Below are 15,101 nucleotides of genomic sequence, written 5' to 3'. Positions count from 1 at the left end.
AGAAATCATCTTCGCTTCGTAGATTATATGAAATCATAAAAAATATTTGGCTCAAAAGTATCAGAGACAAACTTCATAGAAAGATAGATGATTGTTATACATCTTCAAATTAAATAGTAGCAAAGATGAGCATTCAATTTTCAATAGTAAATTGAATTAAAATTCCACTCCATCTCCACTCAAACTTGAGTTCTTGACCGGTTAAATTTTATTTCATCCTGCACTATTTCATCCTACACTATCTCTCTCAACAATATAATTTTTCTATAAAAACATATTTTTTTGGCTTAGCCAATATCAATACCATTCTATAACTATAACTTGAATGGAGTAATTGTCCAGATTCACTTCCATGATTTAATAGTTTATTCTTATCACAATAGAGGGATATTAATTCACGGATGTTAAGTGTCATAAGTATAATTTCTTGTTTTTTAAGTGTGAAGTATAGAATTTCTTTAAATTTTAACATATTGAAGCATCAATAAATTTAAAAATATTAAGCTCTATCCTTCAAAGCCAAATGAATTTATGTACATATCTGAGCAGGGTACACCATTTCATTGTTAATTTTTATCAGAAGAGGGATATTGACCCACAGATGTTAAGTGTCACAAGTATAAATTTTGTGTTCTTAAGTGTGAAGTATAGAATTTCTTATTTTGAAGCATCAATAAATTTAAAAATATTAAACTCTTCCCTTCAATGTTAAATGAATCTGTGTACATCTATCGTAAGGGTACACTTTGAAGTTAATTTCTATCACAAGAGGGATACTAACACACATATGTTAAGTGTCACAACTATAAATTTTTTTGTTTATAAGTGTGAAATATAGAATTTCCAAAAAATAGAAAACTTTGAAGCATCCATAAATTTTAAAATATTAAACTTTTCCCTTCGATGTGAAATGAATCTATGTACATCTCTCATAAGGGTACACTTTGAAGTGAGATTCCAATGAAACTTTTGAATACAATTTTATAAAAATATAAGGACAATGCAGGTACAATTTGAAGTGAGATTTAAGCTTAAATAAATGAATACAATTTGGTTTTTTAAATAAATTTATAGTTTTTTCACTCCAAATGGTTTTTTAAATAAATTCACAATTTTTTCACTCCAAATGGACTTCTATGTGGCTAAGCATGTAATTTTCTGGCTTTTGAACTTCAAGGTGGATCCAATAAATTTACAATATTTTACTAAAAATCAACCACTAAATAGGCAAAGATCCATGTAAAAACTTGCATTTACAGATTTCCAGATTCAAAAAGAAAGTATTAGATGATTTAAATAGAATTACAAATGTTTGGTAAAGATGCAAAGGTTGATTTCATGTGCTTAGATGCTCCACTTTCCACATACCAAGCGTTCCTTGCAACCATATTGGTAGAGAAGAAAGATACCATTGATAAATCCTTCTCAAACTTGGCAAAAAAACTCGTTCATCTATTTTTTTGCAAAGGCTGCTACTTTCTTCTGATGTTGCTTTCCGTTGCCCTTCTTCTCTGGACATTGTGATGCATAATGGAAGAAGCACTTGAATTTATTCAAATCCTTCTTCCCTATCTGTGAGACTGACTCCTCACTCTTTCGCTTACCCTTACTGGGTCCTTTATCTCTACCCTTCTTGGTTTGACCATTTAGTGATAGGTTGTCGTCACCACTCTTCTTGTTGGCCTTTGTCTCCATTCGAATCTCCTCCTAGATACAATTATCCCAAAGCCTCTCAAAGTTACGAAGGTTCTCCTGAACACAGATACCTTCAATAAATGGTTCCCATGAGGTTGGGAATCCATTCATTGGCATGTTCACAAACTCTACATCTGCAACCTTGTATATCCAAATTTTTCCAGTTGATCACTGTTTTTCATGATCTTCATCTGGTAACGGTGTTTGATTTGGTCATATACACATACCTGAGTTTGTTCCACAATATCATCTTCTTGTTAATGTTTTCATTTTGGTAGAGGCTATGCAACACATCAAACATTTTCTTTGTCATTGTCTCTCAGATATGTGAAGAATTGGGTGATCCTTCATGAGAGCCAAGTTCATCCACTTGGCCTTCACTTCTTTTTTCTCGTGGGTTGTCACTTGATGAAGATTTGTACGTCTATGCAAAACATCCTTGATGATATCCCAAATATTGGATTCTTCAAATAGTAGTATTATCTCGAATTTCCAGGGCCAAAATTTGGAGGAACCATCCAATCTATTCTCAAATCTTAGATTAGCTAACACCAACTTTGAGATCAAATGCACAAAATTCCCATATCTAAAAATAAAACAAAAAATATCCTCTGCAAGAGTTCTTAGTCCTTCATGTAGAAATAATGAAACCCTCTAATTGTTGTTCCATGATTCCTGAAGTTGATCTTCGGTTGTAAATCCTCGAGGAAATCAATCAGAGACTTGCTTAGATAACATATAAAATTTTCGAAAGGCCTTAGATGATCACTACCTTATGTTTCTCTTGATTAAATAAATCAGATCTAAACTTATTACTCACATAAATGAATATTTTTGAACATGCAACAATAATGCATATGGCTGTGAAAATGAACACAACTCAATTAGAGAACTACTTAGATAACATATAAATCTTTTGAAAGGCCCTAGATGATCATTGCCCTATGCTTCGCTTGATTAAATAAACCAAATCTGAACTTACTAATCACATAAATGAATATTTCCGAACATGTAACAATCACTCATATGGTTTGGAAAATGAACATCGGAAGCAATACATGAGCAACACACATGCATAGTGATTTTCCCCTTCAAAACAACTACATGCATAATGACCTCCATAGTCTGTTGTAACTTAGCAATTATATTGTAAACAAAACACTACAGAATGGAGAAGCATATCCTGCTGAAATAAAAGTATGGCTCTGTTGAAGAAAGAAGGTAGCAACTACTATGATACAACTGTACAATTCTATTGTTGTACATATTTCCTTTTGATGTTTATGACAACGGATTTGCACTCATATGCACTCTCTTTCTTCTCTTCACCTCCGCCTCTCTTAAGTGTTGTTATGTGTGTTTCAACTTCTCCCATATTGTCCTATTTATGCTTTGAAATATATAACTAATCTCTTCAATCCTAGCAACTAATTTCCCATATCTTAACAACTAATCTCTTTAATCCTAGCAACCACCTTATATCAACAATGAGGTGTATGGCTAAAGATTAGAACAAATCTAACTTACTAATATTCTAGAATATTTCATTTAGATTTTTAAGATATGATAACCTTTGAAATTTGACTTTCATTTTACTTATATAAGTGAAATTACAAGCTAATATTATTTCCCACTACTTGCACTCACATTTCACACCTAACCTGTGAAAGATGCCACTGCTTGAGCTATATTTCTCAACACTTATACTTGTGTGTATTTAAGAGGCACTACTATCAGTATGCACTAAAATTTACAAAGTGCATGCAGTCAGAGTGACCAAATATAATCTTGACCATTTCTTTAAATAAACACTTTCTTGTTTGATGCACAAATGATAACGGAGTGGTATTGTTTTAAAGACACTAAATTATAGGCTTCTATGTTTTGCTCAATTTTAACCATCTTCATGGTTTAATTTGTTTGTATTCTCTTCAATTTCCAAGGTTTTGCTAATTTTCCTTTTAGTGTATCCACCTTGGCAATTCCCCTTGTGTCCTCTACACAAGCATGGTAGCTGGTTTCTAAAAACTATTTTGCAAAAAATGATTTATGTTTCATGTTGTGTATTATATCAACATAGTGCTCCTTAATTTTCTACAATGTAAATATTTCCAAAAGAAGATGTTATAGCATGGATGCCTTTCTGAATTTTAGGATTGATTAGGCCTTTTACAGATTCTAGCTTTCTTGATATGGTATTGGGGGAGAAGCGGGGGCAGGGGATGGTGAATTTTGCGCTACCCTTTTTCAGAGTTTTTGTGATTTTATGTAACTTCCCTGATGTAAGGCATTTCTATTTTTGATATTTCATTCTCTTCTCCTTGCCTTCTATGGGGATCGTCCTTGGCTCTGGGACAATGTTATATTGTCTTTTTCTGTAACCATTTCTTTTGAATACCTTTTCCAGGTGTTGTAGTTATTTCTCTATGTGCTCATCTTCAAAGATCCCAGTAGCTCATTACAAGAGCTTTGATTACAACTTGTTTTTTCACTGGATAATGAGGATAATCTGCATGCAAGTATCTATGGGTATGGGTTTTGTTCTAGTAAACTTGAGGGATAAGGATCCATCTTCATTCTTGTTGATGAGAATGTCAAGGAATGGAATGCTCCTGTTATTTTTCACCTCAATCTTGAATTTGATGCTAGATTGAATTCGATGCTTTTGGTTATTGAGATGATTGAGAAATTCATTTAGGATTTTCATTCCATGAGGCCATTAAAAATTCATATATCTATGAATTGGTCCATTTAATCTATTTTTAGTGGAAGGGATATGCTTTTCAAAGTACTTTATGTATATATTAGTGGTCACTACTGACAATGGTGATCACATCGCTATTTCTTCTGATTGCTTGAAAGTTGAAGTATGTGGATTTGAAATATCCTTGATTATCCTGATGGAATTAACTTATGTCTTCTTTTATAGCTTCATTTTTTAGTAGATACTTTCATCTTGTAAGGATTGAATCAACTTTAGAAACAATTGTGAATGAACTTATAAAATTATGCAACCACAAAATGCAGGCTTCCATTTGCGGTCAAAACTCCTATACGATCATTTAGTTCAGACATAAGTGCATTACCCCAAGTAACAGACCTTGATGTTAAGAATGCACTCAAGGATGTGTTGGCTACAGATTGGGAGAAGCTCCCTGACCCTATACAGGTTGATGTTATGAATGCATTGTCAAAGAAAACTGATGACAAGGCTGGACAGGAAGCTTTAGCAATTGCATTTCGTGCAACTAAGGTAGTGGAGCAGTTCTCTAGAGTTTTGGAATCCTTGAGAATGGAGCTAGATGAAATGACTGGGAAAACAGGCGAGGTTGGTTTCTGATGTTTCAAAATTTTCCTAAGATACCTGTTAAGTGTATCTCTTGTGATTATGGACATTCATTTTTTTAGCTGGATATGAAGGCTTTAATCCTTAAAATATAAACCAAGCAAATAGTGTAAATTTGTAAAACAAAATTATATTAGAATATATGCAGGCCTTAGCAAAACGCATGGACAGATTTCAGGATAGACATAATAATTGAAGGTTCAGTAGATAAAATTAGCTTGAGGGAATGTTAAATAATTTTAATTTAACTTTCATGCTAAATAAGTTTCAAATCTTGTAATGGTCGTCATCCTGATATGGATACAAGTGAGATCCTCTTATGATATTATGTATTTTTATGATGTCTCATTGTGGATGGAATTCTTATGTAGAATGTGAGACCTTTTCCAGAGGAAGTTCAAGATGCCCTACGGGTTTCATATAAACGTTACAGCAATTACTTGGACGCATTTGGCCTGGATGAAACCTATTTGAGAAAGAAAGTTGAAACAGAGCTAGGCCATCACATGATTTACATAAAGATGCGAGTTAGTGGGCTTGACGCAGAATGGGGATAGGTGAATATCCTCTATCCTTTTCCAGAGGAATTTCTCTAGATTTGGATTGTAGAAACTAGCCTTTTGTGGAGGATTATTATTCCCAATGTTAAGACCAAATGATATGCAAATGTTTATTGAAATGATTTATTAACTTTGTTAGAAAATCTTCAGTGCTGTTATTTATTTACTTCATTGTATTATTGTTGTTGTATGCAATTTACACAAGTTTCAAACACTTGATTGGCAGGTTACACTTCTCGGCACATCTGGACTTTCTGGCTCGTACATTGAACAACATAGTTAACCTTGTTAAAGCTATCCCTAAAAGGTCGGGGATTGAATTTTAATATAAAGCTTGTTGAACCTTTAACTAGTCATTTTTTCAATTTATTTACGCATAGCAAGTTTTAGGTAGAAGATGTGTGCATCATTTGTGCACTTTCTGATATTCACCAGGAACTGGGTTAGTGATGTTGTTTGTTTTTGTGAAGGCTCTATTGATATATAGGATTATGGGTTTGTGTAACAAACTTGTATTTGAAAAGAATGACATTCTACATCATGTCTCTTTTAGACAGAAGAATCTGGTTTAATTATATAGCTTGTATAGCAAGCTTTTTTGGCATATATAATATAAATACATGTAGTTGTTATTGTAGGTCCTTTAATCAGATCTAGTCTTTCTACTGAAGTGGCCATTCAAACGTGCTTCCTTGCCCCATCTGACTGATTTTCATACTCCTAGTATGTATGATTGGATTATGGTTTCATGACTTATACCTTACCTTAACAACTAGTTTTTCCATCATTTTTATTTTATTTTTTCTCTTTTTAATTTTATTTGATTTTTTGCACCTGTACAATTCACATTTGAACCATTTTCTCATCAGTTTATGATTTTGTTAAATAAACATTATCCATGGGAGCATCAGACAAATATTTTATGGAGGAACCTCTTCATAAGATGACTAAATCGTAACCAATTTTCCACCAAGTTCTTGTTTCATTAGTTACACAGACACAATATCTATATTTTCTCATTGTCGCTTACTTAAAAGTTGTCGCCCTTCATGAAATAGCATGTCCCCACACCATTAGCAAATGGATTAGATTCACCAGTCAGTTTGGTGTAACGTCCCCACACATGAATTAAAATATATATATATATATACCTAAATTATTGTAAGCAAATAATTTAATCGTGGCTCTTAGGAATACACTGCATACATGGTATATAACCCCTATGAATACATTGCAAACATGGTAAATATATATAAAAATTGGATTACGTTAAATGTTTATCCATGTTGTAACGCTATTCCAAAGTCCGTTGGAAAATTAAATAACTGGGCATGACTATGGTGTATGGTAACAATAACCTAGGTTTTTTGAAGCATCAGAACCTGCTCCACTTCACACCATGTGACAGACACTCACCTTGGGATCCATGAAAGATCCACAATAGATGGAAGCTTTGGGATTACCCCCAGATCAACGGTCAGGATCTAGGGCGACTGTTTGGATGGTGGAGATGCGGGGTAGGGCATTAGAGAGTAACTGCCTCCCCCTTGCTAGTCACCCAAACCCTCATTCTCATCCTTTGTAGCCGTGAAATGTTTCTCTGCAACTTCTCCTGGTTTTTGTGGTTTCTCTTCGGGGTTTTTCCTCATATCACTCCAGTTTACTTCTACAGTTTAAAACTTTGGAGAGAAAGACAATAGCACTCATAGAACTCACAGTAGTTGGTGAGCTCCATTTTTCCTCTATTCTTCATGCACAGTTCAGTACAATTGCTATCTCTGAAGTAACATCATGGGATTTGTTGATAAGCAGGTATGAAGTTGGGTGTTCCATTGGCAGCAAGCTCTTGCGCCTTCACCAGACTCATCTTTTGTCCATGATGATTTGTACAGGTGAGTTGTGGCTTAAACATTTTTGTAATTCATTCATTATACATTAAGGATAAATGTTTTTATTGTTTGATACTAAGTTGCTTCTCCTCCATGCACGTGGAACTATCTTACTGGTACCCATCCACCAGAACGGGCACGAATCAGCACAACTACCCCAAAATTTCACTTATCTCCATGCAGACTCCTAGGTGTGGTCATTCTTGAGACTCCATGACAAAGGTTTTTAAATTAAGGTTTCTGTTTGTATTTCTGTAAACCCCTAAAGGGTTATATGACTTCTTAGAAACAGACGGTGTATGTAGAAAGAAACTCCATTTTATGGAAAGCCGATAAGCTTGATTTCCAGTATTGTGGGTTACTAAATAGCCGTATATGGCCTTCTTTCATCCTACAAAAATTTTAATCTTGTTTCTTAAATCTCAAACTATGTCAAGGAAACTTATTTCAATCTTTCGATAAATGTTTTCATCTTTTGTATAAAACTGTGTGAGCCCTCACCGTGAACTCTTTTAAATCGTTATTTCCTAATTTTTCTATAATGGTTCTTTTGTTAATTAGATAGTTTTCACTTAGTCATGTGAATTTTCTAGCAGAATTTTTGTTATATCATTCTCTAAGAGAGAAAGTATATTCTGTTGACCTTCCTAATCACCCAGGCCTTTAGTTGACATATTCACGGACAATGAAAGGACAGCTCTTGTTAAAGCTAGATGACAGGATAAAATGAAGTATGTCACTCAAAATAATAAAGGAATATGCAATAGCCAAAAGTAGTGCAAGAAAGGAACACCTTTAATTGCTAAATGAACCAAGATACTGAATGAAAAACAACAACCCACTACAAACTTTTACTGGAAGAAAACAACAAAGCCTGTTATGAAATTATGTACTGAGACTACTGATGGTTTTTCCATAGAAGCTAAAGAGAATGCTTTGGTTTGATATTGTATAATGTGTATGTTAGCTACAAGTTTATGTATGTAAGCTAATGATGGCTTCCATCAATTTCAATCTATGCAGTTTCTTAGGCATGAGAAGATGCTACCTTTGCAATTTGGTCATGGATTCAAAACAGAGTAGCAAAATGTTGATAATAGAGATGGCTTCAGTGGTGTCTATGACCAAGTTGTTCACATGAAGGAGCTTATTTTTCCTTGAAGCACATGCAGAGCCATATATGAGGGAATTGACTGCCAGTGATGTTGTCATAGGTACATCGAAAATAACGTACAAATATTGAGAATATCAGGAGGGGTTTTTGATATTGTTATGAATAAAGGAGGCTTGAATGCATTAATGGAAGTAGAGCTGGCTCTTAAGGTGAGGATTTAATTCCTCTCTGAGTTGAAGCATGTACCTAGAAGTGTAAATTTCTTAGTACCAAAAAGGAAGGATGCTAGACAATGCACGCTAATTGTTTAAGTGACATGTTGCAAGTTTCTCAACTAAATTGAATAAAACAATAGTAAAGGCATCCAAGAGAGTGTCCCACAACATAAAAAATTCAGTCAATGTCTTTCTTTTATAATGCTTCTTATAAAATTTAAAGGATCTCCAGAATAAACTATCTAAGAGATTGCATATTTTACACACATCGGTCTGGGCTAGTTCAGAATGGTAACAAACTCTCTGTTCGATGGTTTAGGTTTGTTACATGCCAAATTACAATTTTACTGAGCGAATATTCTACAACTTACTATAAAGGCAATGTATAAGAGTGCATATTTTACACAGATATTAGAAGGGGTTTATGATGTTGTTATGAATAAGGAAGGCTTGAATGCATTAATGGAACCAGAGTTGGCTCTTAGGTTGAGGATTAAATTCCTCTCTGAGTTGAAGCATGTACCTAGAAGTGTAAATTTCTTAGTACCAAAAAGGAAGGATGTTGGACAATTTCAAATATTACAGCAAGAAACAAAGATGGTTCGATCATTTTGATTGACTGAGAAATTGACCAAAGCTTTGACTAAATCAGTCTTGTTACTTATCCTTGCTGCTAAACGACAAGTTTAGATTAACACTGTTAACGGAGATGAAGTAGTCTAGAAACGTCTAGAAATGTCCCTGAAAGTTGAATCACCTAGAAAGAAAGCCTACGTCTCATAAACCATTCCGCAAGTGGTCACGCAACGGTATTGCCATGAGAGTCAGGTTTTCGCAGGAACCCAATAGCTTGCGTGAGAAAATCGATATTAGCTGGGGTGCTTTTGCAGCGTTGAATATTCTTGGCACAGAATAACCTTAGAATAATCTTCAACGTTCTCCTTAACAATGGGCAATTACGTATGGTTACATAGAACAGTGACCCGAATATATATAACACTTCATAACTACCACCATAACCAGAGGGCGCCATATTTTGATAGAGGGCAAAATGATGCTGCAGGAAAAACGGCCTACGCGGCCCTCATGCAGCCTCCTCTATGGCCCTCGTCATCATTTTTACGTCGTCCTCTGCATGAACCCTTCTCTGCAGGTCCCCGCCCTCCTCTGGAGCGACTCCACCTGCGCCCTCCTCAACACCCCCGCCCTCCTCCGCATCAAACGCAGATATCCTCGCACAGGATAGGTTCGATAACGTGGTTAGGGTAAACGGTTCCATAGGTTATAGTTAGATCCTACTAACTAATAACTTATATATTAACTAATAACTAATACGGTAACGAGTTTTAAGGGTTTTTTAATGTTTTAAAATATTTTTTATTAAATTAGACGACAGATTTTTGTTCAATCGTCTAACAAAAGATCTGACGACTACAATTAGGACAGAAAGACATTTGGGGGAATTCATTTCAGAGGGAAACGCCTTAGACGTAATTACTCACGATAATCTTGCATGTCATCATTGTGTTATATCATGGCATAAGCAACAAAGATGTGGTACGTGCAATTTGTAAAACGACCACAACATGCCATGCGTGCAGTTTGCCGAAAAATCTCACCATCTGATTTCCATATACATAGTTGAAGTCAATGTTGTAATTCACTCTTATTTGAATCTTCTACCTCATGCAATTCTTGGAAATTCGAGATTTGGAAGATTATAAATTTTTAGACGAGATTTGATAGATGTGAAAGATTCAACAGAATGCAGAAATTAGGGAGAGAATCCTATCTTATCGTACCTGTTCATAGGCCTTGAATATTTCCTGAAGATTTGATGCAACCATCGTATTATCCCCATAACATTGTCGTTGATTAAACCATGTTATATCGCCACCATTGACCACATTAACTCACCGATATGTGGATCGTTCCGTGCACATCGATGTTGTCTGCAAAGTAGCCTCTTCCATGAATAATAGAATCCGTTGAATAATTTGTGGGATTTCCCACTGCTAGCCACCGTGCGACATCATCTCCCTACACAACACGATTTCGTTACTCTGACAAGAACGTATGTCTTGGATTCCACCAAATGAGCCAAAATCGATGCAGGAATTCTCATAAAACCATAAATCAGAGTTTTTGGATTTCGACATGAATTTGGTGTCGAGAGGGTTGATTTTCACAGGCTTTGGATGTAGGTAAATTTCTCTAAAAGCCATGTCTCCAATTTGGCAGATCACACCTTCGAAATATGCACCCGAAGGCTCTGGCGTTTTCCGGAACATTGAATGCACAAAAAGATCCCCAAGTTCACACTTGCCCATCGTGTTTCTGTGTGCTTGTAATTAACACACGAAAACCTTTTTCTAAAATATATTTTGTATTAAGAGACATCAATAGCCATGTTTCATAAAGTCGGATCCGCTTCTTAAAACATTTCTTTTTCAACTTTTTCTATATTGAAATTTAAAGAGCACTATAAATAACATTCATTGTTCTAAAATATTCTCTTAGTGACCTAAAGATTTCAGTCATGGAGAAATTCCAAACATTTCTTAGTAAGCGATTTGAATGGATGCGTCTTTAACTGCATTACATCAACCTCTATTTTCTGAATGATTTTTGTTGGACTAACTTTTTCTTTTTTTACAAGTTCTTCCACAACCTTCTTCCAATATTGCTAATGAAATTTCGTATAAAGCGTTGAGCGTTTGTCAATTAAATGATGTAATGTTCCAAAATAGGAAAAACAATGATATGCAAACAAATACCAATTTTTACCACTGAAATTCCAAAATGGCCATAACTATCAAAATTATGGAAGCAGCAGAGCCATTTTATTATAAATTGGTGCAGAAGTACAAAATATGGAAGGAATGCACCTGGGCTTACCTAAAAGGAAAATAGAGCAAAGCCCAGGTGAAGCAACGACAATCCGGAGCTATAATCCACTGACCAACTATTGTATTGCATAGTCCCCAACAATTATGCATTGCCCGCAGCAAAGATATGGCTAAAAACCCCACCTTCGGTGCTCATAAAATTCTAAAAATTTATATCTAGGCTCCTCAAGCAAAACCCACAAAAACACAGAAATGAATTGCCTGATTTTGACCTCCCAAAATCGACCCCCAAAAGGCACTGCACAGTCCCCAGTAATTCTACATTGTCTACTACAAAGGTGCTTGAAAACCACACCTCCGATGCTCAGAACATTCTACAGAATTATTTATGCGGTCTTTTTCAAAAACATAGGAAAACCCAGAAATGGTTTGGCCTAGTTTTGACCTTTAGAAATCAACCCCCAAAACCCCTATGCTTTCCACTGGCTGTCGAAGCATGTTCTATGTTAAACCACCAACAAAATCCTCTGGAGACGGTGCTGAAATGTACCAATAAGCTCCACCAATACTTCCCTTATTTCTCGTGGCAAGCAATAGCCCTAATTGTTGAAGCTCTATCTCCCACATATGCCCAATTTCTTTCTTCTGCATTAGTGACAGAGTCTACAAAAGTATTATTGAATATTGTTGTAACTTTCAGCCCTCAAACTCATGCAATATCCAATGAATCTATAGGTCCTTCTTCTCCTAATTTCACCCGGAAATAGACCTTCGGAAGAATTCTACAATGGGCACACTAGATCCACTACTGTGTCCTCCATATATATGCAATCTTGGGGCAAACTAAAGACAACTATTGGAAATATCTTTACAAATCTCCTTCAAATAATAATGGGTGAACCTCTCTAGGGTGGCACTTGAAGTCCCCCAAAGAAAGGGTGAGTTCTCTGCTTGGAAAACTCCTTCTAAATGGTAGGTGACCCGACTAAACAACTCAAGCAACAAAATCAAATTCGATAAGCCAAGAATGCCAAATGAAGTGTGATGCCTTCCTTTTATAACTTTCATGGAGCCTTTCTTCTCACCTTTTCTTACGTCTCATGCATTTTGAATCATTGTCTTAGGGAGTGTGTATTTCTTACGTGGGTGGTCCCCACATATCATTAACAAAACAAAAAAAACTAAAATTAAATTGCCTCTAACTCCCAAGCCTTCTATCAAAAGTCAAATGTGCCCTGTCTTCACCAAAATTGGCCTCAAAAATGTAGAAATAAATCTTGTTCCAAAATAATTTAGGAAGGGACATTATAGTCTTCCCTGCCAAAAATTGTTTGTCCTCGGGCAATGCCTAAACAAGTGCCCTCTCTAACTGTTGATCACCACTGTAGCTACCAATAATACTAGGGTCCCAAATGTACTATTGGGTCATCCCCAATCTCAAGATTGTCCCATCATGAAGGAATCCCTCGATACTAGGATCCCAATCCATCCTAATCAATGTGAAGCACACTTTTCTCCACCCACTATCCAACCATATACAGGTACAAGAATCCCTCTGCATACTAGCAATAAGGAGAGCATCATGATAATGGAGAACTCTTCCCAACTCCCCATGAAATTTCCCTACTGAGTAGTCCACCTCATGAACTATAATAGTAAAATCATGAAGATGCAATCCAATCCAGGTGGGATTGAAGCCTCCTCTACCCAGGCCTCCCCTAATCTCCTACTTTCGATCACCCTGCCACACCGGTGAAGTTCTCGACACCATCAATAAATCACTAAAACCAAATGGAAGATCTAGGTGACCCTCCATTGTATAAACTAGCTCACCTCTATGGGTAGCTGAACTGCTCAACCATGTTATGGTATAATCCCTTGCTCGTCATAGAAGGAACATATCATGTTGACATAGTGACACTTTGTTCATGATTGAATGCCAACATGCTTGTACCAGAGCCTCCTCTCCCATAACTCTCGGCCATAATATATATGATGATCAAGGCTAGGCCAATATTTCCAAAGCAACTAAATAGTTAAGTGCCTATCACTCCATGGCTAGCCCCAATTCCTAGCAACAATTTTCCTCATCCTATGGTGAGGGCTTCGGTGTTCCCTCATGTGTATTCTTGTGAATGAATCAATCTGCTTGTTATCTTGACCATGCTTACTGAGGAATGGAGTATCCCACCAATCCATTAGATCCCTAAATCCCATAACCATACTGGAGGTCCACAACCCCCAATACTCTTTGCATTCCACTGTGATATACTTCTAGCTGTTGGGACCCCTCTGTGCCCTGTCACTGCCTCTTGTAGGTATCTAATAGGTAATCACCGAGCATCAAGAACCTATGTTGCGAATATCCATTTTTTCTTTGCTTGCCAAATCACACAACGTGATTTGCTATCCCAGCTCCTGAAGATGTGCTCGGGTAATGTCAGAAGTCTAGGCACGATCCTTCCAACAAGGACTACCGTCCTCCTCATCTCATGCTCACCTAACACCTTGAGTTGTCTAGGTGAAAAGGAAGCATGTAACTCCCTCTCGATCACCTCCCTAAGTGTGAACCTAGGGGTGGAACATATGCTACCTTGACAATCAACCATTCCATCTGTAAGCTTATAACCATAAACTCATGCACCTACGAAGTGTCTCAACTGGAGAGTCTCCCCTCAGCCCATGACATGAGGTGTCTCATCCAACTGCCTAGGGTGAGCCTCCCAAGCCCTGTAGCCCAAATGGAGAATGTCAAGGGGCAATAAACAAACACTATGTAACTGTAAACAAGACTGGAGGATGATGGGCATGATTGTCCTAAAGGATATGATCAAAATTCTGTCGGAATTCTCGTGAGTATTCCTACATACGGCACTCTCTCCACATCAGATCTATTGATAACCTTCGCAAATCCCCATCTCTACTAAACATGGTGTCCGCAGAGGCTCAACAATGTCCTCATCGATCCTAAGTTAGCTACATCCAATGGTACACCCAATGCCCCAGTCCAGAAGTCTTCTTGGAGGCAATGCTCTAATAGCTCGTTGTGTTGCATCATATGTCACTACATAACACTAAGTATCACCATAATCTTTGACATGCAACAATATTCTGCAGCCTGTCCCTGTACATCACTGGATTCCTTCGACTATAGCTATATCATCTTGTATCATCTTGCATCTTTTTTGTGTCAAGGAACCAGCCTCTCCCCACATGTAATCAATGTAATGTAAGGCACTCCTACTCCACAATGCAACCCAACAAAATATGGTACACCACCATGTACCTCCATGTCCACCTGTAGTCCACTACTTAGTGCTAGATGCTCCCACACATACTCAGATATGATGGCCTATAGTTGTGTCTCTACATTTTGGCCAACACCTTATTGATATCATCACCTCCACCACTGCATCACTATACTCGTTGATGA

General features: G+C 36.5%; 1 pseudogene; it reads left to right on the top strand.

Moving 5' to 3' along the window:
• LOC149236794 (succinate dehydrogenase subunit 5, mitochondrial-like) overlaps window positions 1–5,884 on the top strand; it is a 34,900-nt pseudogene extending 29,016 nt beyond the window's left edge.
• The last annotated feature ends 9,217 nt before the right edge of the window (window positions 5,885–15,101 follow it).

This window comes from Pinus tabuliformis, chromosome 8, assembly GCF_031772625.1.
Source record: "Pinus tabuliformis cultivar Carrire ecotype Pingquan chromosome 8, CPIR1, whole genome shotgun sequence".
Taxonomy (NCBI): domain Eukaryota; kingdom Viridiplantae; phylum Streptophyta; class Pinopsida; order Pinales; family Pinaceae; genus Pinus; species Pinus tabuliformis.
The sequence above is the reverse complement of the archived record's forward strand: the minus strand, read 5'-3'. Positions and strand labels throughout refer to the sequence as shown.